Source organism: Pteropus alecto, unplaced genomic scaffold (assembly GCF_000325575.1).
Source record: "Pteropus alecto unplaced genomic scaffold, ASM32557v1 scaffold105, whole genome shotgun sequence".
NCBI classification, from domain to species: Eukaryota; Metazoa; Chordata; class Mammalia; order Chiroptera; family Pteropodidae; genus Pteropus; species Pteropus alecto.
In genome coordinates, this window is record NW_006436294.1 from 303477 (window position 1) to 330920 (window position 27444).

Genomic DNA, 27444 nt, shown 5'->3' on the forward strand with positions numbered 1-27444 from the left:
AGTACAAACATGAGAAAAGGTGAACCCTTTCCTTCCAGAGACATGCCAGTGGTGACAGTGCTGTATAGCACAAGTAAACCATCTCGACAGCGTAAGATGATAACTGTGCACACGACAGGCTCTAGAAGCCATGCTGGGGAGGTCAGGGGCAGTGGCCCAGAGAGGTTGGTGTTTCACCTGGCTTTGAAGAGTAAATGTTCTCCAACATCAAAGGGAAGACATTTTAAGAAAGAAGAGTGAGCTACGTGGGCTAGAATCCCTGGTGGGCAAGGGGAGTGGTAAAAAGCAGGCCAAACCGAGGGGCCTTTGGAGAGGCTACGTTTTCTTCCCAAGAGCAGGAAGCTCAACTGTGAATGACAGATTTCTGCCCCAGGGTTAACCTCCTCCTAAGGTGTCTGTTAAAGGACAGGTCAGAAAGGCTCTCTCCTTAGAGAGAAACCTAGTAAGCCACCAGCCCCGAGCTGGCCAGAGCCGCTGAAAGAGTAATTTTTCTAAAACCAAGACTCTTCTTGTAGCTGGTGGCGCTTCAACACTGACAAAGCAACATGGCGCACAAGTTCCAAAAGAAGGCGCTCCACCCACTCCACCCGAAATCTCACTACCCGCCGGACAGAACGAAGTCCCCTGTCCAGTTTCCCCCTAGATATGGCGATTGTCTCGGCTTTGTGTAGAAAATGCACGTTTTGATGCCTAGGAGAGCACTCAATAGGGGAAAATGGCCGGTGACTCAAGTGGATGGCTCACTGCACTGACGGTCTCAGCCAAAATGCTCACAACCTTTGGAGACCCAATGACATAGAAATGGTTTAGTAAATTAAGAAGCATCGATGTGATTGTTATGCGCCCTTAAAAAACAAAGATGGAAAAACTAGAGAGCAGTATTTGTCTTGTTTTCTAAAGCGAAAAAGCAAAATTCGAAGGGGCAAATGTTCAAAACCATGTATGCAAATAGCAAAGACTTGATTGATGGTAACGGCTAAAAATAGGTTAGAGTGGTGGGATGGTGGGTGATCGTTACTCTCCAGATATCTAAAAAATTCATTATTGTCATATGGCATATTAAATTAAAAAAAAAATGGTATTTGGGCTACTTGATAAGGCCTCAGTTCAAGAAGTATTTGCAGTCTCCACAAAATTACACTCCTGTTTGTTAAACTAAATTCTTTCCCCCAACAATTTTGCCAATGTGAGCTTACATTATGCAGGACAAGAGCAATATCGAATTACTCAGCGCGATTCAAGAAACCTGAGGGGGTGAAGGGGGGTGGGAGGAAAAGGAACAGTCAAAGGCACTTAAACCGCTAACAAAAAAAGTACTGTGGCTTCTACATAAAACCATTATTGGCCTCCATGAGGCATTATCAGTCCAGTAATACATTTCTGTTTCAGACTTTTTAAAACAGTGTACTTGAAACCAGAACAGGCCTTGAATTTCAAACACCCAGAACTAAAGGAATGTCGCAGAGGGAGAATTAAGGTCAACTGAAATTGGCCTTTTGTCTGGGATGCATTCTTCAGACTTAGGAAAAAGGCAGAGTTTGGTTTAGCTGTGGATGAATTTGAAAGTAAAATCCGAGGTTTTCAGAATTACCCACACAGCCAGAGATAGAATGCCAATGCAGATTTCTGTCATACGGTTTCCAAAGAAATAAAATGGCCATTGTGTGACCTTGAGTGTACCTCTGGCTGCAAGGAAGCAGACAAAAAAATTGTTAACAGGATTTCCTGGGAATACAGGTAGTGACCGTTCAAATGACTATTTATACACGCTTGGAAGGTCAACCACAGGAAAGAAACAAGAATCTCAACACGTGTGCCAACATGCCAACCCGCAACTCAGCTAATACAGCTGACCTTTGATCAACACCCGTTTGAACTATGCGGGTCCACTTATACTGGACTTTTTCCAGTTCACACCCGCATTGCTCAAGGGTCAACTCCGAGGGTGGGAAACCCACATGCAGAGGGCGGGAATCCCACATGCAGAGGGCCAGCTATAGTTAAACTTGGATTTTCGGGGAAGCTAGGCGCCCTAACCCCAGCACCTCTGTGTTGTTTAAGGGTCAACTATACGTGCCTCCTACCAAAGTCACCTCTCTAATTCCACTTAGATATGGTGACCAACTCAGCTTCGCGTAGGAAACAGGTTTCAATAACTGTGTGTGACTGGTTCCCTCCCTCCCGTGCACCAGGAACATCTGCTTCCTAACTAAAGACAGGTTCCCACCCAGGCAGGGCCACTAGCAGCTGAGTCACTCCTTTGGGAAAGTTGACAAGTACATAAAGGTAGGGGCTGGTGGCTATAAGACTAGGCCTCTGCGTTCAAATCAGAGCAAAATTATTTTTAATTGTTGCATTAGTTGGTCTCTGAATTAAATAAACAGGCCGAATATGTGTTGCAAGCACCCCAGAATCACAGTATTTTGAGGCATTACTTCAAAGTATAAAAAGTTATCGAATATTTATAACGAAAGACGCAGACCAAGTCCTTCCTCCCTTTGGACCTAGGCCTCCCCCTCAAGTGAGATCAAATGTTTCTGTGATAAGGACCAAATTAAATTTACTTCACGACTGATCAATGTACCGTGATCTGCATGCAGTCTGATTAGACTATTTCTGAAGTCCCTTGACTTCTGATTTTAACATTTGTTCAGTACGATTTCTATGTCTGATACAGATAGGGCTCTGTAAGTTAAAGTATAAAGAAATAACTTTCCTCATTAAAGAAGTTCACTGGGTAACTAGTTGTATAGACAAGTTTCTTATATAGTCAAAGCTCTTCTTTTCACTAAAAAACAGTCTATCAACTCAAACAAGCATAAAGGCATAAAAATTAACCTGACTCGACACATCTTTATCCTATATATGTCTCTGAGAGAAGGCAATTTGGTTCCGATACCTGAGTTTAAGAAAAACACAAGAAACAAACCAATCCCCTTCAAAACACACAAGTCCCGCAGGGAGGTCACTTTTGTCATGCAGGTAGAAGCTGCTGGGAAAAATAAGACAATGCTTAAACAAGAGTTACAGGTTTTACACTTGTGTGTCTCTCTACCTTTAATGCCATTTCCCAGTTTGCTCAAATTAATTTTTCCTAGTGATTCACATTACTCTCTCGTTTGAAAGAAAGCTTTCCTATAACCATTACCCAAGGAGTCGTTCATCTCACGGTGTCACGTGAGTCACCAACACACACGAAAAAAACGCCCGACAATCTGCTTGACCAAGCTAATCAGTGCTTCTTCCCCAGGGTCCCATGCTGGCTGGGGGTGGTCTGAGAATCACACTGTCCTCAAGGAAGAGCTGCTTTTCCTGGTCCCCACACCGCCCTCCCGATCAGCAGAGCTGGCTGTGATTTGCTCCTCCTTGTCCCCTGGCTCGCCATTCTTCCGGTCAGAGACAGGGCTGCTCTTAAGACTGTGAGGATGAAGGAGCGACCTACTGACAAGTGCCCTGCACCCAGATGAAAGGGGACCTTCGGCACAGGTCATGTTAAAGGGGCAGTTTATCCCACAGGGATCTTCTGCCTCGCTCCGCTCTTTAAAAAAAAAAACAAACAAAAAACACAAACCATACACACACGTTACAACGATGTGCTGTGAAGACACTGTAGTGCCTGTGTGCCACACAGCTCCAAGGAACTTGTTTTTCTTTCCCGAGAAATTATACCTTACGTAGTTATGGTAAAAGGAACACATACCACCTCAAGGAGAAAGACAGAAGGAAGCCAAAACCAATAGCAGCGTTTCTCCTATTTCTGTAAGCCGAGCTCAGATGCTTGGGGCTACTCATCTAACTTTAAATTTAGCTTCCAACACGTCCCTGCATCTCTGTTTTTCTTGGTCTTCTCTTTTTACCACCTTCAGAAATGTGATAAAAGCTACAACATTTTAAAAATGGGACTAAACAAACTATAAACGATTAGGCTGATCACCCACTGAGCTGAACTTGCTCTCTTCACTGGGATTTCACAGCACGAGGAAATGGTACCCGATGAAAAGACACACTATCTCCTGCTCATCTCCAGCCCTAAATGACTAAATCTAGTGTACATTCTCCTGTCTCCTGTTTACAACAGTTGTGTGCCATTTTCTTTGGTTTTCTTTTTTTCCCCCACTTTGTTATTTTTAGAATGCATAAAATCTTTGTGGGAAGCTGCATGTCTTTATAACAGAAGAAGAAAAAAAAAAAGCCAAGAATTACTGAGTTACTAATAAGCTGGCTCAGGTGATCAGTGTTTACCCAATTACTGGACTCTAACTTTCTCTTACTCTTTATCTTGCTGTCCATGGCTGAGAGGTAGGTAATTGCCTGAGTCTTTTGGGGCGGCCTCTTTCCTATTTAAGTGTACATTATAGCAACTATGTGATTTATTTCAGAAAAACAACAACAAAAACAAAGACATTTCCTCCCGAGGCACAGATTCAGATCCTTGGTCACAGAATGGTCTGTGTTAGAAAGCCTTAGAGTTGATTCCAGATGCGATTCATATTCAATCAAGGTTCGTTAAACTCACCCACCTCTTCTTACCCCGCCCGCAATCTCACAAGCCAAGGACTTTACTGAATATTCTCAATCCCTAAATAGTCCTCCCTATGAAGTTAATAATGCTAGATTTGTTTTACAGTGAGCAAACAGAGAGAACTTAAGCAACTTGTTAAAAGTCATCTGTAAATTTAAATATCACTTTTCTATTTGTTTTCCAGGACTGTTCATTTTTCCTTCAGTCTCCGACATTCAGAAAATCCAACTAAATTATAGTGTCCAGTGTTCCCTGCTATAATAAATCTGCTTGTTTTCCAGTATCACACAGACTTTAGAATAGATATTGCAAACCCTTTATACAGTACCAGAGCAATGTAAAGACAGAACTAAAATAACAGCAATCATACTTATTTAAAACCATGTAACAGGGCTCATATGTGGTGGCGGGCCAGGCGGAGGATGTCAGCCAAGTCCACAGCTCTCAAAATTGTTTCCCCAAGCGACAATGCTTCCCCACACCTCTGATTTGATTACCTTACACAAAACTAATGATGTGAAGGCGAAATATAAAGCAGGCGAAAGAGATCTGCACAAACCCTAAAGGAATCCCTACACCTAAAGGGATGAATTAGAAGAGGGGGAGATGAACGTTTTTTTCCTTCGAAAATGTGCAATTTTAAAATTTCAAGTTTCAAAAGATATCAGATGAAAATGCATTTTGCAAATTGTGTATTCTTGAGGGGGACTTTTGGTCCACTCATTTACACTGTTTTCTTTATATCTGTGGAATATCATGACATAACACAAGAGTATACCCATTTTTGTTTGTTTTGTGGTAAGTACAATACAAAATCCTAGGGCCAGAAAGAAAAAAATCATTACCGTAAAATTTTAAATGTGCTAGGGGAAAAAAAAAAATTCAGAAGGAAGAAATGCTGTCATTTCTACTTTTGAGAATATTACAAATAATCAATAGCACATTTTTCTAGTATCACTGCTTTGTTGGGTCTCTGCATACATGAGCAAAGTGGGAAAAACTTTTCTGACGTGTTGAGTTCAGGGCTGGAGCCTAGCAACAGACACATTTCTAGTGCTACTCCAAAGGGTAACTTTACAAACTAAACTCAAAAAGGATGAGATGAGCTAATGCAGAAAGATACAACCCTACCACATGTTCTCCAACAAATCAATAATGTATCATTTTTTGGGGTGGTGGTGGTACAGAAATGGGGGATACAAAGCTCCCAGCACTCAGAAGACAGTCAACAAATGGCAGCTCTTTCTCTTCCAAGTGCTTTGAATCACACGGCTGGGAGATTTCCGCATATGGAGCTGTATTTCTGGCCCTAGAACAAAGAAAGAAGTCGGGGAGCGTATGAAGCCTGTATGGGGTCTTCTACAGGTCATCAAGGGCTACCGAGAGCTCACTAATTCATTTATCAGAGATTCCTGGAAGGCGGCAGTAATGGCTTTGGGCTGCTACCCACTTAGGCACATTCAACCGATGACCACAGGGTCAATATCCCTCTGTCAACTGCCAGGCCCCCTGAAGTATCCTGGTCTGCTAGTGTGCAAATGCTCTCTTCACCGCCAGCACAGAAGCCAAAAACCACTTTCGAACCAGGGAAACGTGCACCCTGAGAAGTAAAATGGTTAGAGGAGCCATAACAGGGACTAGGTAGATCTATTTTGTTTGAATTTTTTGTGTGTTTGTTTTAACTCTCCAATGGAAAAGACATATAGAAAACTATATTCCTCATGAAGACTGGAACACAGAGCTAGACAAGGACATAAACACTAACAACCAAGTTGAAGGTAATACTAGTTACATTTCTGCAAAAGCAAATGTCCTGATAATGTCTGGGTCTCATCAGAGGCTCCAGGAACAAGGGATTCTGAGACAGAGTGAACAAGGAAACAGAATTTCCAAAGAGCAAACTTCTCTGAAGGAAAGAGAGTGAGAAAGATTCAAACCAGGGCCCTTTATGAATGAATAGATGCTTCACACTAAAAGATATCATAAAAAGAACTCCGAGGGCCTGGCTTCTAGGTCTGGCATTGCTGTTAATGAGGTATGGTATCCCTGGGCATAGCAAACTCCCAGAGCCCAGTTCTCCGTTTGTTAAAAAAAAAGGGGGGGTAGGGGTGGGGGGTGGATCAAAGGGTATCAACTTCCAGTTATAAGATAAATTCTGGAGATGTAATGTACAGCATGGTGACTACGGTTAATAATACTGTATTGTCTATTCGAAAGTTGCTGAGAGTAGATTTTAAAAGTTAACACACACATACGTTATATATACATATATATGTATGTATGTATATGTGTGTGTGTGTGTGTATACACACACACACACACACAAATTAAACTATGTAAGGTGATGAATGTGCTAACTAAACTTACTGTGGTCATCATTTTGCAATATATACATATACAAAATCACTATGTTGTATACCTTAAACTTATATGTCAATTACATCTCAATAAAGCTAAAAAAAGTCATCAGAAAAAAAGGGGGGGAGACAGTACAGCTCCAGCTGTAACAACAATCTCTTCTATTAGTGTAACAGTTTAGAGAACAAGTCCACATACATTCCACTGATTACTGTGAGAAAAGCTATATCAGCATCTATTTTATAACGGAGGAAACCGAGTGCCAGAAAGGTTAAAAGGCTTGCCCCAAATCACACTACTATTACCCCAAATCATACTACTAACAAGTAGCTGAGCTAGGACTGGAAGTCGCAACTCTTAATTAAAAATTTAGGGATTTCGATACTACACTCAGTCATGCAATACAAACAGCGAGCCTGCTAAGACATCTGATGGTCTGTGTTACTGACGAGTACCCTGAGAAAGAAAAGAAGCTGGCACGAGGGTCCTGGGTAGGTCCACCACAGGACCTTCTGTGACAGTACTCTGACCACAGCTGTGAATATCCGGAATGTATGCCCAGCCTAAATTCTGACCAAACAGAGATAACTGTGATTTGCAGGCCCAACCTGAACTGAGAAAAATAACAAACATGGCACTTGATTATATCAGCCTGCCGACCTGAGAAAGAAGATGGCTACCAAGGAGGGCTCCTGTGGCTGACTGAGCTCAAATTTAAAAGCAGAGCCTCGCTGTTGTTTCTAACAGGGGCCTCTCATGCAAGCCACACTTTAGCGAGAAGCCTGCACTAAACTGCCTGCCACCTGCACTGCCTGCCTCCCATACTGATGGTCCTGCCTGCACTGTGTTCCTTCCTGCCCTGGGAGCCAGCCCTTACAAAGGAGCTCCTGGAATCGTATCTCAGCCAACAGGACTGAGACTTTCCCTGTCCAATACGAGCTGCACAGCAATATCCCCATTAGCATCTTCACCAATCTATCAGAGCAGCTCCATTCTGACCAATCAAGACAGTGCTTTATGAACCAATCAAATGAGAAGATTTGTAGTCCTCATTAGCATGAGGATGAACCAATTAGGGACCAGGGGTGGAGACTTCTCTCTTACAAGTCAATTTCCCTCTGGCTCAGGGAGCACACTGCCCCTTTCCACCAAAGATGGAAGACTGCATTCTTCTGGCTGGAGCTGAAACATCGCAGATGTCTCTGGAGCAGAGAAGAGCAGGTGGAGTGGAAAGGGCGGAGCTGAGCGGACTGGAGCAGAGCCGAGCTATGTAGCTGGAGAGGAGCTTTTGCCCTCACTGTCCTGCTATTCCACAGCTGTGCTGTACCAGTCGAGCTGTTTGCACTGCATAAAGATTCCTTCTTCACTGCACCCCAAATCGGGAGTTCCTATTGGCGCCATGTGCATGTGTGCACACATACATGCGCACACACACACGCTTTGCAATAGCATGAGTGACTCTCAAAGATGAGGTGCAGACTGAGTCACGAGAAGGCAAGGAGCAGAAGTAGAGGAAAAAGTAGGGCGATTTATGGATAGTGCCAGAAGCAGTAGTGGCAGAGACGGAACTGAATGACCTAACGGCAGAGGGTGGAAGGACTGTGCCTGCTGCCAATCCCCATGATGGAAACGAATCCTCCAAGTTCCTCAAGCGTTTTGCCGGTGTGAGGCCTCGCCGGCTAACCCTAACCGTAGGTCCAGTCCTGCCTGCCTTAGCCCCGCCCACACCCCTCCACATCACAATCACCCCTCTAAGTGCTTCTAAATACAGGCGCCTGGGTGTATTTATCTCCAAACAGGATGCTGAGGAGGATGCATGCTCTGGCTGAGGGCCACAGGCCAGGGTCCCAAACATGACTGAGGCGAGCAAGAGGGACTGCACTGTCCTTGTGTCATCTAGTCTGGCCGTTGACCTCCGAGGTGGCTCCCTGTAACAACCACTTTGTAGCAAGGATGTAAGGAGACAGTGAGACAATATCTGCAGGCAACAAGAAAAAGCCACCAGTGACCATAAGTCACGCTATCTCTCCATGTCCAAGGAGTTTCAGACAACAAAAAAGATAAAGCAGTCAAAGCTGAGTTGAGGTAAAAGAACCAGAAAATTCAATTCGACACAACAAAAACAAATTAGAAATATCAGTTCCATTTTTGCCACATGGAAAAAACGTTTAGACAATTCCATCTTTAAAAAATGTAAGCAGAAACTAAGCAATGCGTTACTAAGTGTTCTCAGGACAGAAATCCAAAACTAATGTCACAGCACTCAAAAATCTAATGATGGCACCAAAAAGGAGAGTCTGATGGATGGGAATAAAGGAAATACAGACATAGAAATGTATTTTCAAATGCTTCAGGAAACACCACAAATGTGCAGCTATTATAATGCTCAAATCTGGAAATGATTTTGCTGTGATTTCACGGGAGTTTCCAAATTTGTCCCCACATTATATAAATGCCTTTCCTGCTCACATTGTGCCTGCTGACTGAAAGCTGTAGGCATTTGTGAGCCCAACGCACAGCACTCACAGAACTCGGCAGTTCAGTTTTCAGACTACAAATGGCCTTCAATGAGATGGAAGGAATGGCGGGAAGCCCGGCCCCTCTGGGTGGGGCTCCACTGGGCCAATAAATGAACTCTTAACAATGAAAAGAAGAAATCTTCATTCTCTAAGAGGCTGAACATCTATTTCCTGGTGCCACCAGAAGAAACCTAAGTGTGTTGAAAACCTGAAAAACAAACAAATAAAACAAACAAAACAAAGGGCCACGTTAACGTATGTAAATGACCACTAACATCCTGAAACTATGGGCTTCTAAACTCCAAGTGATATTAAGTGGATAGCATGGCAGCGGGAACAAGCAGAATAAATAATTACTAGGCAGTGTTATGCACGCTTGTCATTGTAGTTAGACGAGCATTTCCAAAAGAATTTTCTGAGCCCAGATCTTCAGGTTGGATCCAACCAACCCCAGAAAGCTGTAGTCACATCCCATATTCTAGATCTATTTTACTATTTTAGAGGGGCATGGCAGGTAGACACCATTCCTATGCTAAATGGAAAAAGAAAATATGACCCTCTCCCAAAAACAAACTGCATTTTTTTTTTTTTGCTGACATCAACCACGTCAGAATGGAAACAAAGAAAGAAACCAGAGACCCACTGGCTTCTGTTTCATTAGAAACACATGAAGACAATATCTGCCAATGAGAAAACATTCTTTCTTTGCAAAAGCCTTCCATGCAAACGAACTTTTTTTTTCTTTCTTTGTACACATATTAGAGTGAGACACATGATAAAAGAGATGAAAACAAAGGACAAAATAATCAAGATAATTCCTAGGGCATTTAATCCATATGCATGAAATATCTTCGCTAAATATGAATATGCAGGGGTGGGACGTGGGAGAGACAGGTATTTTTCCTGGGTCACCCAGCACCCTTTCACTCGACCCAGTAACCATGCTGGGAACAGAACCAGAACTCAAACCCAAGTCTCTCATTTCATACTGAAGGTCTCTTCATACAAGCCCTCACAAGTAGAGGGCCTTTGGCATGTTCACAACGCCCTTCCTCAACCACGAGTTGATTCAAAACAGGCCTTTGAGGCAAACAAAGCAGGAACCCTCAAACCCATTGCACAGATGAGAAAGTTCAAGTGAGGGGAGCTCTAGAAGGTCACACAGCAAACAGAACAGATTCAGGTCTCTGACTGTACAGTAAAATGCCCAAACCTCCAGCACTTGACTTGTGATGAGACTGAGAAAGGAAAAAAGTAACAGTACACAAATCCTACACCTTCCTCTGAACTTTGTGGTTGCTTCAGCCCATCGATATGTGGGAGAGGCAAAGGAAATTACTCTTTTACTCATGTAAGGTTAGCCACACCTACTGTCATGATCTGCCTCTCTGTAAGATACGGCAGCTGTCCCTGACGGATGGCGTCTCGAACATGACAACCAGGAGACGTGAGGACCCGGCTCGCACCACAGTGAAGGCCAATGGCAGGTGTTAAAATCTACTCCTGCGGAGATATCTAACCGTATTTTAAAATGGGCCAGTGCGTAGGGTAGCTGGACTCGAACAGAGATTATTTTACCAATGCTCTTACTAACATTCCTTGTTGTCCCTTTTCTACCTTCTTTATTCCTCGTCTATGAATATAAGAAGAATCCATCAGCATAAAAATGGTAATTGACCTCTGGCCCAGAGCACGAGTTTGAAAAAGTGGTGTGCAATATATTAAGTTGTGATCCTATTTTCCCAAACCCTGAGCATTTTGTGGGTAGAGTCTAACTGTGATAATGGTTATGGTACCTTTTGAAGCCAACTCTTCACAGATCAGCATCACTCCCGGAAGGAGTGCTCGATAAACTGTCCACATGACAGATAGAAGCCCATCACTTCTAGTATCTGGACTGAGACTTTCTCAGAGCATGATTCATGCAATGTAATTTAGTCATCTAATGAACTCGTCTAGCTTTGAGCCGTAGTTATTTATCTAAGACAATAAAAGGCAACAGAAAAGTTGAGAGATATCATAAATACTCATCAGAGAGTCTGTGTAAGAATGAAAATTTGTAATAAAATAATAAAAATGATCCAGTTACTTAAAATTCAGAATATTTAATAGGAGCTGGGAAAAATACCAAAGTGAATTTAATTTTCCGACTTTAGAATTCAACCACATTTCCAGTTTTACTGAAATATACATATAAAGAAAATGTGAATTCGTCAGTCAGTCCCCTCTGTTTGGGTGTTAATAAATAGCATCATTCCACTACAGTTACCCAGAATACACGTGGTATCAGTCACTGGTTTGTTAAAGAACAGGTGAATGACAATGTCCATTTTTAGAATCACTTTTTCCAAGTAACACATAACAAATAACGTGTTATTTTTCCAAATAACAAATAGACTTCGACCAGGAAATAACATATCATATTTGGTGACAGTGTTGAACAGGAGAAAAAGACAGGGTCAGGCTACCTAGGGCTGTATGACACCAGACTGGTTATCTCATCTCGATGAACTCAATTACCTCATTTGTAAAACTGAGAATGATACGTACTCCAAAGGAATAAATAAGCCTTCCACTCAATAAAAGGTAGCTACTCGTATCAGAGAGTCACAGATCAATAAAAATAATGTTTCCCTACCATTTATGGCTTTTCTTCCTGCTTTTAAGTTTTTACAAATCTCTTTCTGGTCAATGCCATCAGTGTTTCTGGTTTTGTTCCACAGAAAGATTGACAGACACTAATTCACTGGATTTGAAGTGTTCTATTGGAGGAGGGAGAGACCTTCTTTGGTTCTTGATTTCTTAATTATGCCAGAGCTTTCTGAGAACAGGGGTTTCTATCTCAAAGTCTGGGGACTGTAAGATTTACCCAAAGTTTAAAAAAATAGTTAATTTTTAAGGCAACTTAATTCCTTCTAGTCTGAGACACGTGTATACAATGATATGCGGGAAATATATTGAGATAGACAAACATGGCACATGAGCTCATCTGCCTCTAAGAGACTCTGCATCTCATATATGTTCTACATTTTGCAGTGCTGGTTAATTATAATCCAATTTGATTTGATCGCATTGTCAAAGCAGAAGTGTCTAAGATCCTGCAATTATAAATGTTCCAGGGATTCATTAATCTATCTGGAAAATCATCATTTCTCTACTTACTTTACCAAACAGGAAAAAAGGAGAAACACAAACAAAATGATACAGTGACTTCACATTTTCAGATGTCTTAGTCAAAACCATAAGTTCCATTTGGATTTGTATACTAATCCTTCCTTTTTGAAAAATGACTTTATTATCAGTCTATTTGCAAAAACAATTGACTCAAAACATTAAAAAAAAAAAAAACACCTGAAAACTGTTTACGGTCTACTTTAAGCAATAAACTGGTGCCATCTGTACTGTGCTTGGATATACATGATCAATCCTGCCTTATGAATGCAATTATGAACACTTAATAAGATTCCCTTTCGGCAAATTGAAAGGTTAAATATTTTAAGTGCCTTCCTCCTTTCTATAATGTAAATCATTGCTCAAAGGAAAAAAAGCCTCCTCCCAAATAGGACCACATGAGAATTTAACTAGAGAGAAAAGAAAATCTACAAAGAAGCCAGGGGAAAATGAAACAAACAAACATACTGCCATTATCAAACGTTTCCTGAATGCCTGTCTTGTTTTAGGTACTGAGAATACAAAAATAAACACACACCTTCCCTGACCTCTGAAGTTCACGGACAGGAAGGCAAAAGCACAACATCAATCACGCTGGTACAGGGGGACATAGGACAAGGGGGCCAGTTCAGAAGAGTGATTAGAGCCTTAGACTTTGGAATCAGGACAAATTTGGGTTCAAATCTCTTATTTGGAAACTTATCACTTAACTTCTTGCCTCAATTTCCACATCTGTACAACAGGGTAACAGCTGCTACCTCGCAAGACCGCTGGAAAGATGACATGAAATCCGGGGTGCAAAAGCTCTCCACGTGAGAAAGGGAGCGCTCGGTAAATGCTACAGGGATGCAGCAGGGACGCGTCTGCGTTGGACCAAGAGACCGTCCTGGAGGAGCTGATGCTGGACTGGAGGCTAAAAGACTAACAAAGGAGTCCCTCCCGTCCTCTCCGTCTCTGCGGCAGTCCCCCTTCCAGGCGACGCTCACTTTCCCAGGCTCTGCGCTCCGGCCTGGCCTCTCCTCGGAGTCCCTCGGGTATGTTGGATTTGTTCACGATAGTGTTAGGGAACTAAGATTTTCAAATGCTGCTAATGCTAAGTACAGTGGGTTAAGTAAGAAAAAAAAAAGAAAGAAACACAGAAACCTGTTCTGGCATGTGTACATCGACCATGGCATCAAACTAAATATCAAAACCAATTATTGATTTGGTAAAGTAATTACTCATCAGAGTATCGACACTCTTGGGGACATTATAGTAAAAAAAAATTTAAAGTTGCCATCCCTACTCTCACAAAAAGCTCCACAAATAATCTGAAAACAGAAAGAGGGTAGGGGTAGGGAATGGTACAGGTTAGAAACCAAGAGGTCACAATCGCCAGTGCTTACTGCAGCCAGGAAGACGATGCTGATAAAGAAGCACACTTGGTCTGCCGTAACAGGGAGAGGGTATGACTGTGGCACAATGACAACCACATTCGCCATTTAAGAAAAGCGGCCACTAATTAATCAGCTTCAGCTGGCTTTTGCCATTCGAGAAAGAGTTCAGTGTTATCAGGTTGTCTGATTTTTCAAAACAAGCCAGAAATCCAGTATTTATGTGACACTTCCTGAAATTCAAGTAACAGCAACTAGGTCGAACTTGGTGGAACAGACCAAACATCTGTGGGCTGGATGTGGCGAGAGGGCCGTGAGTCAGTGAGCAGTTACTGCTGCAGGGGAGGACGCCATGTGCCCGCAGGCTGGAGGCAGGATCATCTTGCAGAGAACCTGGGCTTAGCTTTAAATGCCGGCAGGATGCAGATGGCTGCAGAGGAGTGGAGAGGCCGAGTAAAGGGGCAGGGAGGCATGGCATCAGGGTTTGGGGGCAGAAAGAGACCCTCCTGGTAAGAAGAGAAAGACACAGGTGAGACTGGATGCAGGAGGAAGAGGCAGATAGAAGGGTCTTTAAAACCAGGCAGAGGAATTCAGATCTGGTTTGATGGGCAAAGCAGAATCCCTATCAGTAGCAGCCTAAATAGAAACACCGCAATGAATTCCCATGAAGTCTATGGGGCCTAAAATATGGTCCTATGTCTAAAGAGAAACCCGTTTGGATGGAAGGCAAAGTTCTTGCGAGCACCTTAGTCTGAGGAGATTCAGGACAAGCTATCAGAGACTCATCCAATGTAGAAAACCACCAGAAACTATGGGGAGCTGTTATGGACAGCCCACGAGTGGAGAGTTCACTGACTATATGGATGACAAGCCTGAGGGGACTGAGTGTGACAGCTGTCAGACTCACCACCGTCACATCATCCCTAAATTCCTGGCTCACTGACAGGGAAGGGAGGGCAGAAGTTCTCATGGACAAGGCCTGTCCCCGGAAAGAGACTGAGGTGCTGTGTTTCTTGAACGTTTTGGGGGCCCTAAGAAGTGTCTTAAAATTTTTTCTAAACATAAGATGCAGAAATTTAGTGACCATAATCCTAGATCTCAAAATCCTGGAGCAATGAGTAGAAAAATAAAAACTGGGCAAACAAGCATCCTAAAAATAGCCATATCCCATAAATTGTACAGATAATTGAATACAAGTGATTATAGTGTAATTCAGCCCACAGAGTGTGAGGCTGAACGGAAAGCCAGAAAGGCGAAAACAGAAGCCAAATTGTGGTAACTAAACTATTCCCTAAAGGTGATGGGGAGCCAAAGAGAAATTGAGGCAGGGTGGGAAGGGGAGCTGTGTTGTATGAGGGAGCTGGGCTGAGGACAACCTGAAAGAGGATGAGCCTGAGTACAGCTGAGATTTATGAAGACAAGCGTCACCACTCAAAAAGACCAATGGCTTCCTCTGGTTATGTCTGGGAATCAGTGATAATGAACCACGGTGACCACACCTAGGCTGAGATGTAAGAAGCAAACGCTGAGAGGGAGGGGTAATTTAGCAATGCAGCTCTAAGTATCTTAGCAACCACTGCAAAGAAGAATGAAACAGCTTTCCTAATAACCCCGACCCCTCCCCTGCCCCCCAGAAAGAAAAGAAAATGGGATCTCCTTAGAAAATACTGAAACTGACCATCCCTTTCTACTCCCTTTACCCACTCATCACAAGTGGCTGCTGCCCAAAGACTGGTCTCAATGGCAGCGAAAGGGAACTGAAAAAATCTCCCTGCCTCACACTCCATGCAAGACCCAGGAAAGTAAAGACCAGCCTCCAACGATGATGGCCCTAGTGGTTCGCAACCCTTGAGTTCTCCTTGATTACAACATTTGGAGTGAATCACAAAATCTGGAGGAAATTACTTTAGGGAACACTAGACCAAAAGAAAAAGAAGACCCGCCTAGCAACCCACTCATTTTCCTATAGGAAGCATGGAGGGAAAGGATTAGCAAAATAAATATCAGGATGGCTTGAAACAGTCTATCTTTCTTACAGAACTTTCAGAAACATACATAAATAAAAATGGAATACTCAGAGTTTTGAATCATTAAGTTAAAAAAAATTGGCTTGGTGCCAGACTGTGAACATTCGTGAACATGGAATTTCATGAATGAAAAGAATTTTAGATATGTCGGCCAAAACGAAATGATCTTATCACTAGAATCATTTTTGGTGGTCTAAATAAAACCGAGGGAAAATGTAATTATAATCATTTATCTATTCGAGAGATAACTTTTTTTTTGTTTGTTTTCATTACTGAAATGGAGAAGAGTCATCCCTATGTGTAGCAGATAAAATACGCAGCCAATTGTAACCCTGACATTTTTGGAAAATTAAATAAACGGAACAGGTTGGTTTTGTTTTTCTGAAAGCTCTGGGAAGGCATCCATGATCAGTGTCAATCTGGCATTCAAATTCAGTTGGAATAAAGCTGACATCAGTTTTTGTGTTGCATGCATAGGCAAGAGCCAGACTTTCTTTAAAAACATGAACTATTGTTTATGCACATCGCAGTGCAAGGTTTCCTGCCTCTCACTTCTATAACTTTATGATGTTTTATCGATGCTGAGAAAAGTGCCAACAATGCTCCAAATAGTGATTCGAAATAAACAAAACCAAAACGAGTAGCGCCAAGGCCTCAGCGGCACAGATAGAATTAACAATTCTGTACCTGGCCTAAATTACAAAAATCAAATCACTGCCTGCAAAAGACAGGTGTCTGAAATACCTATTCTTTTTAGCCATTAGTTACTGAGAATCTACGATGTGCCAGGTGTGGAAATGGCAGAGAACATGCATAATCTCCCTGAGACCTCACGAGAAATCCGCCAGGCAGAATTGCTATCTCTAATTTCCAGATGAAGAAAACAAGGCTCAGAGAGGCACAGTGACTTCTTCCAGTCTCACAGCATCAAAGGGTAAAGCAAGATTCTGAAACGGGGATTGCTGGGGTCTTACACAACACTAACGACGAGCTTTGGTGAAAACGGGGCCCTGATAAAAAGCTACTACTAAATGAATTGATGAAGTTATTCTCAATTAACTAAAAACGAAGCCAGCATTCATTTTGCTGATGGTTATCTCACAGGTAAACAAAACCAACCTGTTCTATGTATATGAAATTCTACGTCCTCACAGTTTAAGCCCATCACTTAGTTTGATATTTAAAAAAAGCACCATTTACAAGATTGAGAGGCATAGCGGGTAGGACTTTCACGTACTGGTGGTGCTGTGGTTACAGACGGTGTCGGAGGCCAGAACTACGGTTTCAATCCTGCTTGAGCGAGATGCCCGGTTTCCGGCTCTGCATCCGAGCAGCAAAGCTCTAAGCACAGGGCCTGATACGTGGCGAGTGCCTGGTACCGGTCAGCCGCATCACCTCCGCAGGCTGAGCTGCGAGACCACAATCCAGAGCACCCAGCACACTGACTAAGCTTTAACGAGTGTCTGTTTTAAACGAGGGTGCAAATGAGCCAACGCCCTTAACGTCTCTGTGCTCATCACCATGAAATGATAGGGAAGCGAAAGTCCGTGCCCTCAGGGAGCCCCGGCGCTTAGCAACCAGATCAGAACGAGAACACTGAGGAACCGGCTCGGGAGAGCACAGACCTGCCAGCCAAAGCGAGTGAGCTGCGGGTGCAAGGAGGGCTGCAGGGGGCAACGGGGGGCCGCGCATTTGCGGGGAGACGTCCCTGAAGGCCGGTCTAGAGGGGGTCCTTGAAGGGAGCTGCTCAGGAAGGGCTGGGGTACACTCCTAGAAATGGGGCCTTAAGGAATGAGACAGAAACTGGGAGGATGGGCATGACAGGGAGAGCGGGAGCTGGCAAGCAGAATTATTTGATTCTACTCGACCACAGGTAGATTGCATAAGCGCCCGGAGATCAGACTGGGCCTCATACATCTCTGTGTGTTTCCTGCCCAAGATGGTACCCGAACAGTAAACACGGGCTAGAGAGATGGAGGGACCACTTGGATGATGTTGGGGAATGATAATAGGCAAGGTAGGGTAGGTGAGGTCACTTCAGTTTAGTAAGACCTGAACAAATGGAGCAAGTGCCACCACAGAGGATGACATACTCAGTCGCACCCTCCTCTCACGCATGTCACTGAGCATCTTGTTTAATCAATCGTATCTACCTACCTACCTACCCATCCATCTATCTTTGAAAAGATAACTACACTGATTTTGGGGGGAGGCCTAGTTAAGCTAATTTTTCCAGCCCAAGAGAAACGGATCAATTGTACTTATGGGAATATAAACTTATGGCCGGGGATTGACGCCCAACTCTGTGAGCAAATCCCCCAAACCCTCTGCACTTGAATATCTCACGTGCAAACCAAGAACAAGGCGTAGCTCACAAACTGCCAGAGCTAGATTATGTCAAGGGCCAGTCATGTCGTGGTTTACAGAGCGTCATCAGCTATTTGGGCCTTTTAATAGGGTAAATTCCGACAAGGCCACATCTAGGTTTTGCCAGTTTTGTAGCCTAAGCCCTTCACTCTTGGCCTAGTGTACAGGAGGGATGCAGGGAAGATCTGAAAAACTGACCCGACACTTCCCTAAAATGTCAAACGTGTACTCTGTGACCACCACTGGGTTCCTGGGATGACATTTTCCTGCCCAGGTCCCTCTCTTTGGAATGCCTGTCCCACACCTCCAGTCGATCAAGCATCAAGCAGCAGAGAGGTGTCCCAAAGCCAGACTTTCAAGCTCTGCTCCCAGAGGACACAGAGGCCTGCTGACAGGTACGACCACCTGAAGATGCTGATCAGGAAAGGCTGTGTTTGGAGCAGAGCTGTCCCGCCTGCAGTCCTGCACTCACAGCGTTCAGCCAGCCCTCCTTACACACCCCCACTACGATCGAGGGAGAGAGGACATTCAGAAGGGTGGTCGGCATACCAACTCGACAAATACGTGCTGACCGCCTTCGCCTCCAGACCCATCCAGGACTCTCTTCCTCCTTCCAAGGTTTTAACCACAGCACGCCATGACTCAGCTGAGGAAGCCTTCTTGGAAACAGGAGCATACCTGAATCAGGGCAATATGATGCCCCCGTTCACTGTCATCCACACAGGATGAGTGCCTGACTTCCTAAAGGATCTTCGGACCTTCCAGGTCTCCACCATTCCAATGACGGTCACTCTCCCCACGCTGCAGTCGTGTTTCTGAGGCCTTTGAAACTGTCAAACCTTCCCACCAATCCCAAGCCCCTTCCTGATCTTTACCTTGGACCTGTTTCATTGCAGGTGCTTTTGGCCACACAAAACCTGCATTTTAACACACAGGGTGTTACTTCTTCTTCCTTTCCTTGTGCCAGGAAGGCATGACCAGTTTTAGTACCCTATCAAATATACGTTGGCCCTCTTACCTTGATTTGCTGTCAAGCCGATGACGTGTGCCTAGGTTAAGGGAGTAAGAATTATAGGGGCTCTTGGTGCATTCAAAACACCATTCCAATAAGACTCTCACTGGTAGGAGCTACTTTTAAAACCAAAGAACATTTTGCAGGCTGAGAAACAGAAAAGATGAGTTACCAAGTTACCATTTGAGGAATCCAGTCATCTTGACGTTTCCCCTGGGGCTTGCCTCGGCAGCAGCTAAATACAAACCTCAGATTCTTGTATATAGTCACATTCCCCTCCGGCCAAAACCGGGGGAAAGTGGTATGTCAATGGGAACATTACGGAACACCCTTCGAATGTGAATGTCAAAAACTCAGCGACGAAGCCGGACTGACACCCAGAGAAAAAGCAGTGAAGCCAGAAGGCCAACTGCTAGAGTATATATTCCAATGGATTAATTCCAGGAGAAATAGTTACATAAGACGTAGGCCAGTTTCTCGTCTGCCTCCACACGTCTGTACTCTAGGACTTACTGTCCTCGTGAAGGGAAAAGGTCTGCAGAAAATCATCCCCTGCCACTTTCCCAATGTCTTTGAGAAGGAAAAATGGAAGGTATGAGATGGCAACGCCTACACAGCAGAAATCCTCATTATCTTCTCCTCTCGCACAGGGTCCCAGTGAGAACAGATGACAGAGGGGGAAGGGCAGAGGGGCTGACTGACTGGGACAAACGAGTGGAGAGCGAAGCCGCAGACAAATGAGTGGTGTGAATGGATGAATACATTCCATTCACACCTTGAAAGAGCAGCCAAAGCCCCATTTACTTGGCAGGAAGTAAGAGTCGCTCCCGCTTTTATTTCCAGACATGAATGAATTCATCAGTTCTCAAGCCATCGCAGGTTAAAGTTCTCCCAACTGTGGAAAAGCCTGATAACCTGGGCTCCCGAGAATGTCACTTGTTACATGGTGACACCAAGGAAAGATCGCGCATAAGAGTCCCACATAAACGCGGCTGATGCTGGGTTGTTCGCTGTAATGGGCCAGACCACCCTCAAGCCCCAAGCGAGACTCCCCTTCCTTAAAACGCTTTCCCCAAAGCTGCTGCAGAGGGGCCAAACTAAAAGCCCACCCCGCTTTCGGATGCTGTTAAAAATCCACAAAAAGCAGACAATGGGGAGGGGGGGAGGCAAAGCGGCGTATGGATCATGCATGCAAACATGCATTTAACATGTACAGACGACCAAAATAAGCCATGCTCTGGGGCTACGGTGGTGAGCAGGCCTCTCCCTAGGCCCGCAGGGAGCTTACAAGCTGCCTGGGCAGGTGGGAATAAGACAGGCAATCAAGATGCAGCGATCAGCTTTGTACAGGAAGCATGAGTGAGACACTAACGGAGCAGCCGGACCTCTGCCTTTCACCCTGGAGAAGGTTTTACAGAGCAGGGTCCTCCTTGCGGAAGAGCCGGAGGTGAATGCTAAGCTGTAGGAGGTAAGTGGCCTGATGTTTCAGGCTCTAGATCAGAAACAGCCACGAAACTTTCCAAAAGTCGATTATTGCAGAATTCCATTCCTGGCCCAGATTCTTCTCCGCCTACAATCGTCTCATGTCCCCTGTGTGCACAAGTACATCTACACGAAAGCCATGACACTGATGGAGGATTCAATATCTCAATATGGAAACATTTAGATTACGAAAAAGACAGTAAGCAAGCTCTGAACTTGGAGTTGTAAGACCTCAGAGTTCAAGTACGGCTACCGATTTTACTGTGTGATTCTGAGTCTTTCGGTTTTATCATCTCTAAAGCAGAGATCAGACTATATCACAGGACTCTATGGGATCAAAGGAGAAGATGTATATACAAATGTTTTTTAATTCTAATGTACTATTAAACTCTGACAGTACTATTTCTGAGGGAAATCAGAAATCATGCAGCTTTATGTGGTTAGCAGCTCTGACTGGAATTCTGTTGCTTAAAATACTTGGCAAGTATTAAGAAGTGAAAAGGTTTAGCCCAAGCTGGTGGCCCCGCATGACTGCCCCTCAGTGACTCCAGAACGACATTGTCACTCCTAGGCTCTACATCTACAGAGCTGTCCTTTTATCAAAGTTCGCTTCCCACACTGCACACGAATAGCTGGGGACTTTATTAATATTCAGATGCTGATACGATGCATCTAGGAGAGATTCTCAGACTCGGCGTTTCTCAGACACTTCCAGTGATGCTGCTGCTGCCGGTCCCCAGAGCCCACGGTGCATGGCAAGAAACTGAAGGGTCACCAAGCCCCTTTCAAACCAATGAGTGGCTGTCCCACCAGGTGAAAGTGTATTCGGTCACCCAGCTGAGGCAGCACTTTATTTTTATTTTATTATTTTTAAGCGAGGCAACCCTTGGTTGACCTCACAGATTGCAAGGACCTTGTCAGCTTACAATCCCTAATTTTTTAAATTTTTTACACCTACAGCACCTGGTCTTCCTAGGTGGTCTCCCATACAAGTGCTAACCAGGCCCGACCCTGCTTAGCTTCCAAGATCAGACGGGATCAGGCTTGTTCAGGGTGGCATGGCCGTACACGGCAGCACTTTTAATTTCTGGCTCTTCCCTAACTTCCGGCACCCATTCTCCTATTTACCCCAGGCAACCACCATTTCCTCAAACCAAAAGGCTTCATGACACAATAAATCATCCTTCAATCACAGAGTGGCAATGAGACATTTTCAGGTCCAACCCGGCTTAGAATAGCAGCACAAGGTCCAATCCTGATACAAAGCTAGAGGTACTAAGGTCTACCCACCCCCAGCATTATCAGCCTCAGAACTGGAGGGGGAATTTAAAAATCGGCTTTGCATTTTGTAACGGCAAAGGTCACCACCTGACCGCCACTCACCAGTGGGCTACTTTTCCTTTTATTATTTTGGTAAATGATCATATACCTAACGGAACTTATAAATGCCGTGGTGTGATAAATGCCCCATGTCTTCCCTCGTCTGGCACAAAAAAAGTTCAGGTGCTCAAATATTTGCGTAGTAAGTGCAGGGGAAACATAAATCAGCAATGACCATACTGACCGCCTGCGTGCCCTGCATGCGCCTTGCAGTGGCCTCGGAGCTGAGGAAGCGATAATGAATGAGGCAGAGCTGCACCCGGGCCACCAAGGCAGCTGTGTGCGGACACTGCTAATACTTTATGTCACAATCTCACTTCCCAAATCTCGCAATAACATATGAAACAGGTATTAATATCACACACTGCAGATGGGGAAACGGAGCAGCACAGCAGTGCAAAGAAACTCGGGTTGCTATCACAGGTAGGTTTCTGTCTATACCAACCGCAGAGGGTTTTCCACCCAGTAACCAAAGCACAGTGCCGCTGGCCCACTAGGAGTTCCGTGAGCTGGAGCGAGCATTCTCCTTACTAAGATTTTCACAGGACTGACGTGAAGCATTAGGTGGCAGGCCATGGAAGACAGTAAAGGAGGGGCCCAGAGAGCCAGCACGGTCCCCTGGTGTCTCACTCATCTCGGCTGCAGCCCACGAGGCCCTGTCTTCTTACACCACCCGGCCACGTGTCATACACAGAGAAAAGAGATGCAGCAGAAGTAATGTGAGCTGGTAGGAGTGGGGTCTGGATCCCAAATCCACGGCTTATCAGCTGTGCTGTGCCTTTAGCTCCTCCCAAGTCTCTGCCCCAAGGGTGGCGATGGCACCTGCAAGGGGCTGTTGGAAAGAGGACGAGAGGCGACGCGTGTGAAGTGCTTAACATGTTTAAGTGTCCGGCGCACAGTGGACTTCTCACAGATCTAAGCGCTCTTCCCCCTTACCGGGGCCCCTGTGTCGCTTCTGCAGTGGGAAGGGCACCAAGTCACTCAGGTACAGAGAACAGAGAACGACTTCAACACGTCAAGTCAGCAAAAGGACAACGCCAGCGGCCATCCAAAGTCACAGTCCAACGACGGAGGCAATTACAAGTGACTCTCTGCCCTAACTTGGAAGGGGACGGAAGCCATTAAGAAGATGAGATGCCTTCTTTGTAAAATTAACAGACCTGGAAGTCAAAAGAGATGAACGGAGCCAAGTGACAGGAATGCGGATGGGGCCTGGCGAGCAACTGAGAGGGGCTATTTAAAACGTCTTGCATTTTCTCCCAGATGCGTTTAACGCTCTGAAGGTGATTCACTTTGGGGGCAGGTGGGAGGGTGTCAGAGGGGAGGGTTATACCATAACGATTACCCAGGAACCGATATGGAAAGAACAGCGGCCCCCAACTCAGATGGGGCTGGGTCCTGTGAGATCTGGCGCCTGTCAGTGGTGTGATCCTGGCCTCACTAACCGTCACAATCCATCCTGTAGTTACATTAGGTTTTAACCCCTTTTCCGTTTAGAAAAAACAAGTGCAGCTTGCCGCCAATGTTAATTTTACTTAAACACGCTCTTGGAGGCTGAAGCAGATCTGACTGGTTGCCACGTGAAAATAAAATGTGAAAACTGTTGTTGGAGTTCTTTCTAAACAGAACTTGTCTCTAATCTTAATGTAACAGAAACGTGTACATAAATCGGATTCATCAAATGAATCTTTGGCTGACAACTGCTCGAGAACGGTGTTAACATCACACGTAGGAATGCTTCATTTTCTAGGATTTGGCTATTTTCAATGATCGAGAATGACTATATTTTGTAAATGGAAATATTGCTACTAAAAACAGAATGCTGTAAACAGAACGATGTCATTTGTTTCCAAAGACTATCAATATACTAGAGCGATGAGAAAATAATAATAAAAGCGAGATATTTCGGGGCAAACTTTGGGGGTGAGGTTAGTGTTATAATCGTGAGTTAACTCGGGGTAAACGCTGCAGCTGCGAGTATTCCCGGGGCAAACGGGATATGGGTTAAATGAGATAACATACAAAACATCTGGCAAAGTGAGCACACGATGAACGTGCCGTTAACCGCACGTGCCCCGTGCCCGGAAGGCCCACACAGGGAGCAGAAGGCTTTCGAAACAAGCTGCGAGCTGGCTGATGTGCACGCTGGGCCTGATGCTGGGCTTGAAGTCCTGTTGCTACTGGTTCCAGAAAGGTTCCTAAAAATATCACAAAGCCGTGGCATAGGAAGATTTTTAAAAATCAGTCCTTAACTAGGTTTCACAGAGATCCCAGGAACCTTTTTAAACCATTGTGCTATATTTCGAAGTTAAAAATATTAAGTTTCGGAGCTGGACTATATGAAACAGAAAATGACGATTTTACCGTCTCACAGTTTGCCTACCAAAAACCTTCCTTTTAATTCCCTGGATACCGACAATCAAAGGGACTGTTAGATTCTCCTGCAATGAGCCAAGGGGCCACCTTGCTCACCTCTGGAACTGCAGCCCAGCAGTCTCCTGGGAGCTGGTCGGCCTTTCACCCCTCCAGCTCATCTCTTCTCAGATCCTCAGACCTGTTGAAACCAGGCCGCCTTTTTCCATGTACAGTCTTGCTCAGGGTACCAACTTCTCACGGGACAACACGCACCCCACTCTGAGTGTGGCACTTCCTACTAAGTGAAGATCTATGTGGCTGAAGACCAGATAAAGTTGATGTTTGCATCTAGATGCTTCTCTGTAGGAAAAACAGGTGTCACTGTTTATGAGTCACCCCAGCTCTGTGAAAACCTTTCTCGATGAAGTCCTGCTCCCTCCCAGGGCAGAGCTCTGCAGGGGGGTGGTGAGCGTGAGCCCCCACACCAGTTAAATGATCGTCCCCTTCACCTTCCTCTTTCCTTCTGCTAGGCCGAGGCTGTCACCCTGCAGAGCAGAAGTGAGTGGCTGATCACTTGTTACATTTCCCTGTTCTGGCCTCAAATATTAACCGCCTGCCATTCTCACATCCCGCATCTAGAAGGGATTTGCGGCTCTGGTCCACCTTACACATTCCTTCTGCTTTTATTTTAAAGCCCTTTCTTTGTAATCCTTCACGTGCCTCTTCAGAGAATAAGGGTGACTGCACAAAGAGTTTAAAAGAAAAAAAAAGCCAGCTTCCAAAGCAGGGAGGACTCATCCCCACACAGGCCCTGCCTGCCTCTCCCTTCGGACCCCTCCCTGCCCTGTGGTCGTGTTCCGTTTTCAAGGTTAACTGATGTGGTTCAGGGAGTGGGGGAGAGACAAGACTTCACCTCTGCCACTCAGAAGGGTGGAAAGGAAGACCCCACACTCTTGAAATCTCACCAAGGAATCAATATGAGTGCAACTGGCGGTGGACGGCCACGTGGCGGTTCAGTCTGTGGTTTGAGAAATTGCACTAAAGGGACGGAGAGTAATAATCCACTATAAACACAGTTACTATTTAGTGAGCACCAACTATGTGCCAGGCACTGTACCGCATTTGTTCACGTAGATTATCTTTTGAAAGCTGCCGTCTAGTTGGTTAAGTATGGCTGTCCCCACTTCACTAACGAGAACCTGCCCAGCGGGCAAGCAGCACAGCTGGGATTCAAAGCCAGTCCGCCTGGAAGCCCAGGCTCCTCGCTGTCAGCTACAGAGCACCTCTCAGCAGAGTGGGGCCCTAGAGAAGCCCCTGGAGTCCTATTGCTCCCTGACCCCCACCCAGGGGCTTAAGAAGGAGGATTCCAGGCTCAGAGCTCACTGCTCTCAGAGACAAGGAAACAAGGAGCACACAATGTCAGGAACCGCAGCTCTAGGAAAACAGCACGTTTCTCCTGCAGAAGCCCAGAACCTGGAAGCAAGGGCGCACCCAAGACAAACTTGACTGGTTCACCTGCCACACACATTTTTAGACCAGCCCAGCGCAGCTGAGAAAGAGCGGGAAAAGTAAACCTGGCCAGGTGACACAGCCTGCAGTTCACCTGGCCAGAGAAGGAGGTGTTTGGCCCAAAGCGTCACCCAACTGGGAGATGAAGCACCTGGGTCCAGTGCCAGTCCTCTGCGGGAGCTTGAGCAAGTCATTCCCCTTCTTTGGGCCACCAAGTACTCACTGCCAAAACAAGGGGGGTTGGATGGGTTGACCTTTAGGGAACCAGCCTGCGCTAACATTCTTGGACTCCAGGATGCCCACTACATGACAAAGAGCTAGTTGATGATGATAGATCTTGGGCAGCCAACCCAGTGCTTTAGCCCGAGGATCTGGAAAGGGAGCAGGCTGCATTCACGAACACCTCTTCGGCAGCAGGAAGATAATGTGTATCCTTCCAACATGACGTACAACACGGATGAAAACCCAAAGTAACAGGGGGGCAGGACGAGCTCTCACTTTCAGGGGCCAAGCATCATTTCTGACCCCAGAGAAGAGTCACGGGTTAAATGTTTCCCGAGTGCCTCGTCTTCAGCCTTCTCCATCCCTGGTCCCTGCTTAAGCCAGGCCACCAAAAGCTCGCACTGGGTCATCTTTGACAGTGTGCAAATTAATACTTGCTACCCTTCACTTACCCTGTCCTCTCCCATCCATTCTCCACGGTGTAGGCAGAGCGATCCCTCTAAAAGACAAATCGGAGCGTCCCACCCCTTGCTGCGAACCCTAAAGGCTTTTGGCGGCTCCCAGGATCAAGCCCAACTGTCTTTCCAGCCCCACTCCGTCCTGTCTCCCCATTACGCTCCAGCTATAATGGGCATGGTTTCCCAAAAGTGGTCGGTTCTTTCCCTCCTCCCCGCTCAGGTCCCAGCTGGTGTCACTTCCTCTGGAAATCCTCCTTTTCCCGAGTGGACGGGGGAGGGGGAGAGTCCCGTGCCCGGGACCCCAGGCCCCCAGCCTTCTCCCATCACATCACCCGCCACACTGCACTGTGAGTCCCGTTCACTTGTCTGTCTCCCCCACCAGACTACAGGTGCTAGCGAAGCAGAAACCACATCTGCTTTGTACTCCACAGCATCCCAGCTCCCAGCGGAGTATGGGGCACATGGTACAAACCAGAAAAAACAAACAAACAAAAATCTTTGTTGATGAGACGAAATGTCTCTTCAGTGACGGGGCTGTGGAAGGTGGGGACAGAGGGTAAGCTAAACGAAGATTAAAAGGACAGGCTAAAAAGGCAGGCCGGGGGTCAACAGGGCATGTCTGTACCTCTGCACGTGTGCCCAGAGGCGGGGTGGCAACACGCGCAGATGCAGTGGCAATGGCAGAGGGG

The 27444-nt window shown here is 45.3% G+C and overlaps 1 protein-coding gene and 1 pseudogene across 2 annotated transcripts in view; both read right to left on the minus strand.

The window, feature by feature from the left end:
- The window catches only part of ASAP1 (ArfGAP with SH3 domain, ankyrin repeat and PH domain 1), a 259462-nt gene that overhangs the window by 144166 nt on the left and 87852 nt on the right, over positions 1-27444 (minus strand). The gene's annotated exons all lie outside the window — the stretch shown is intronic.
- On the minus strand, positions 21783-21901 carry LOC112480574 (annotated as a pseudogene).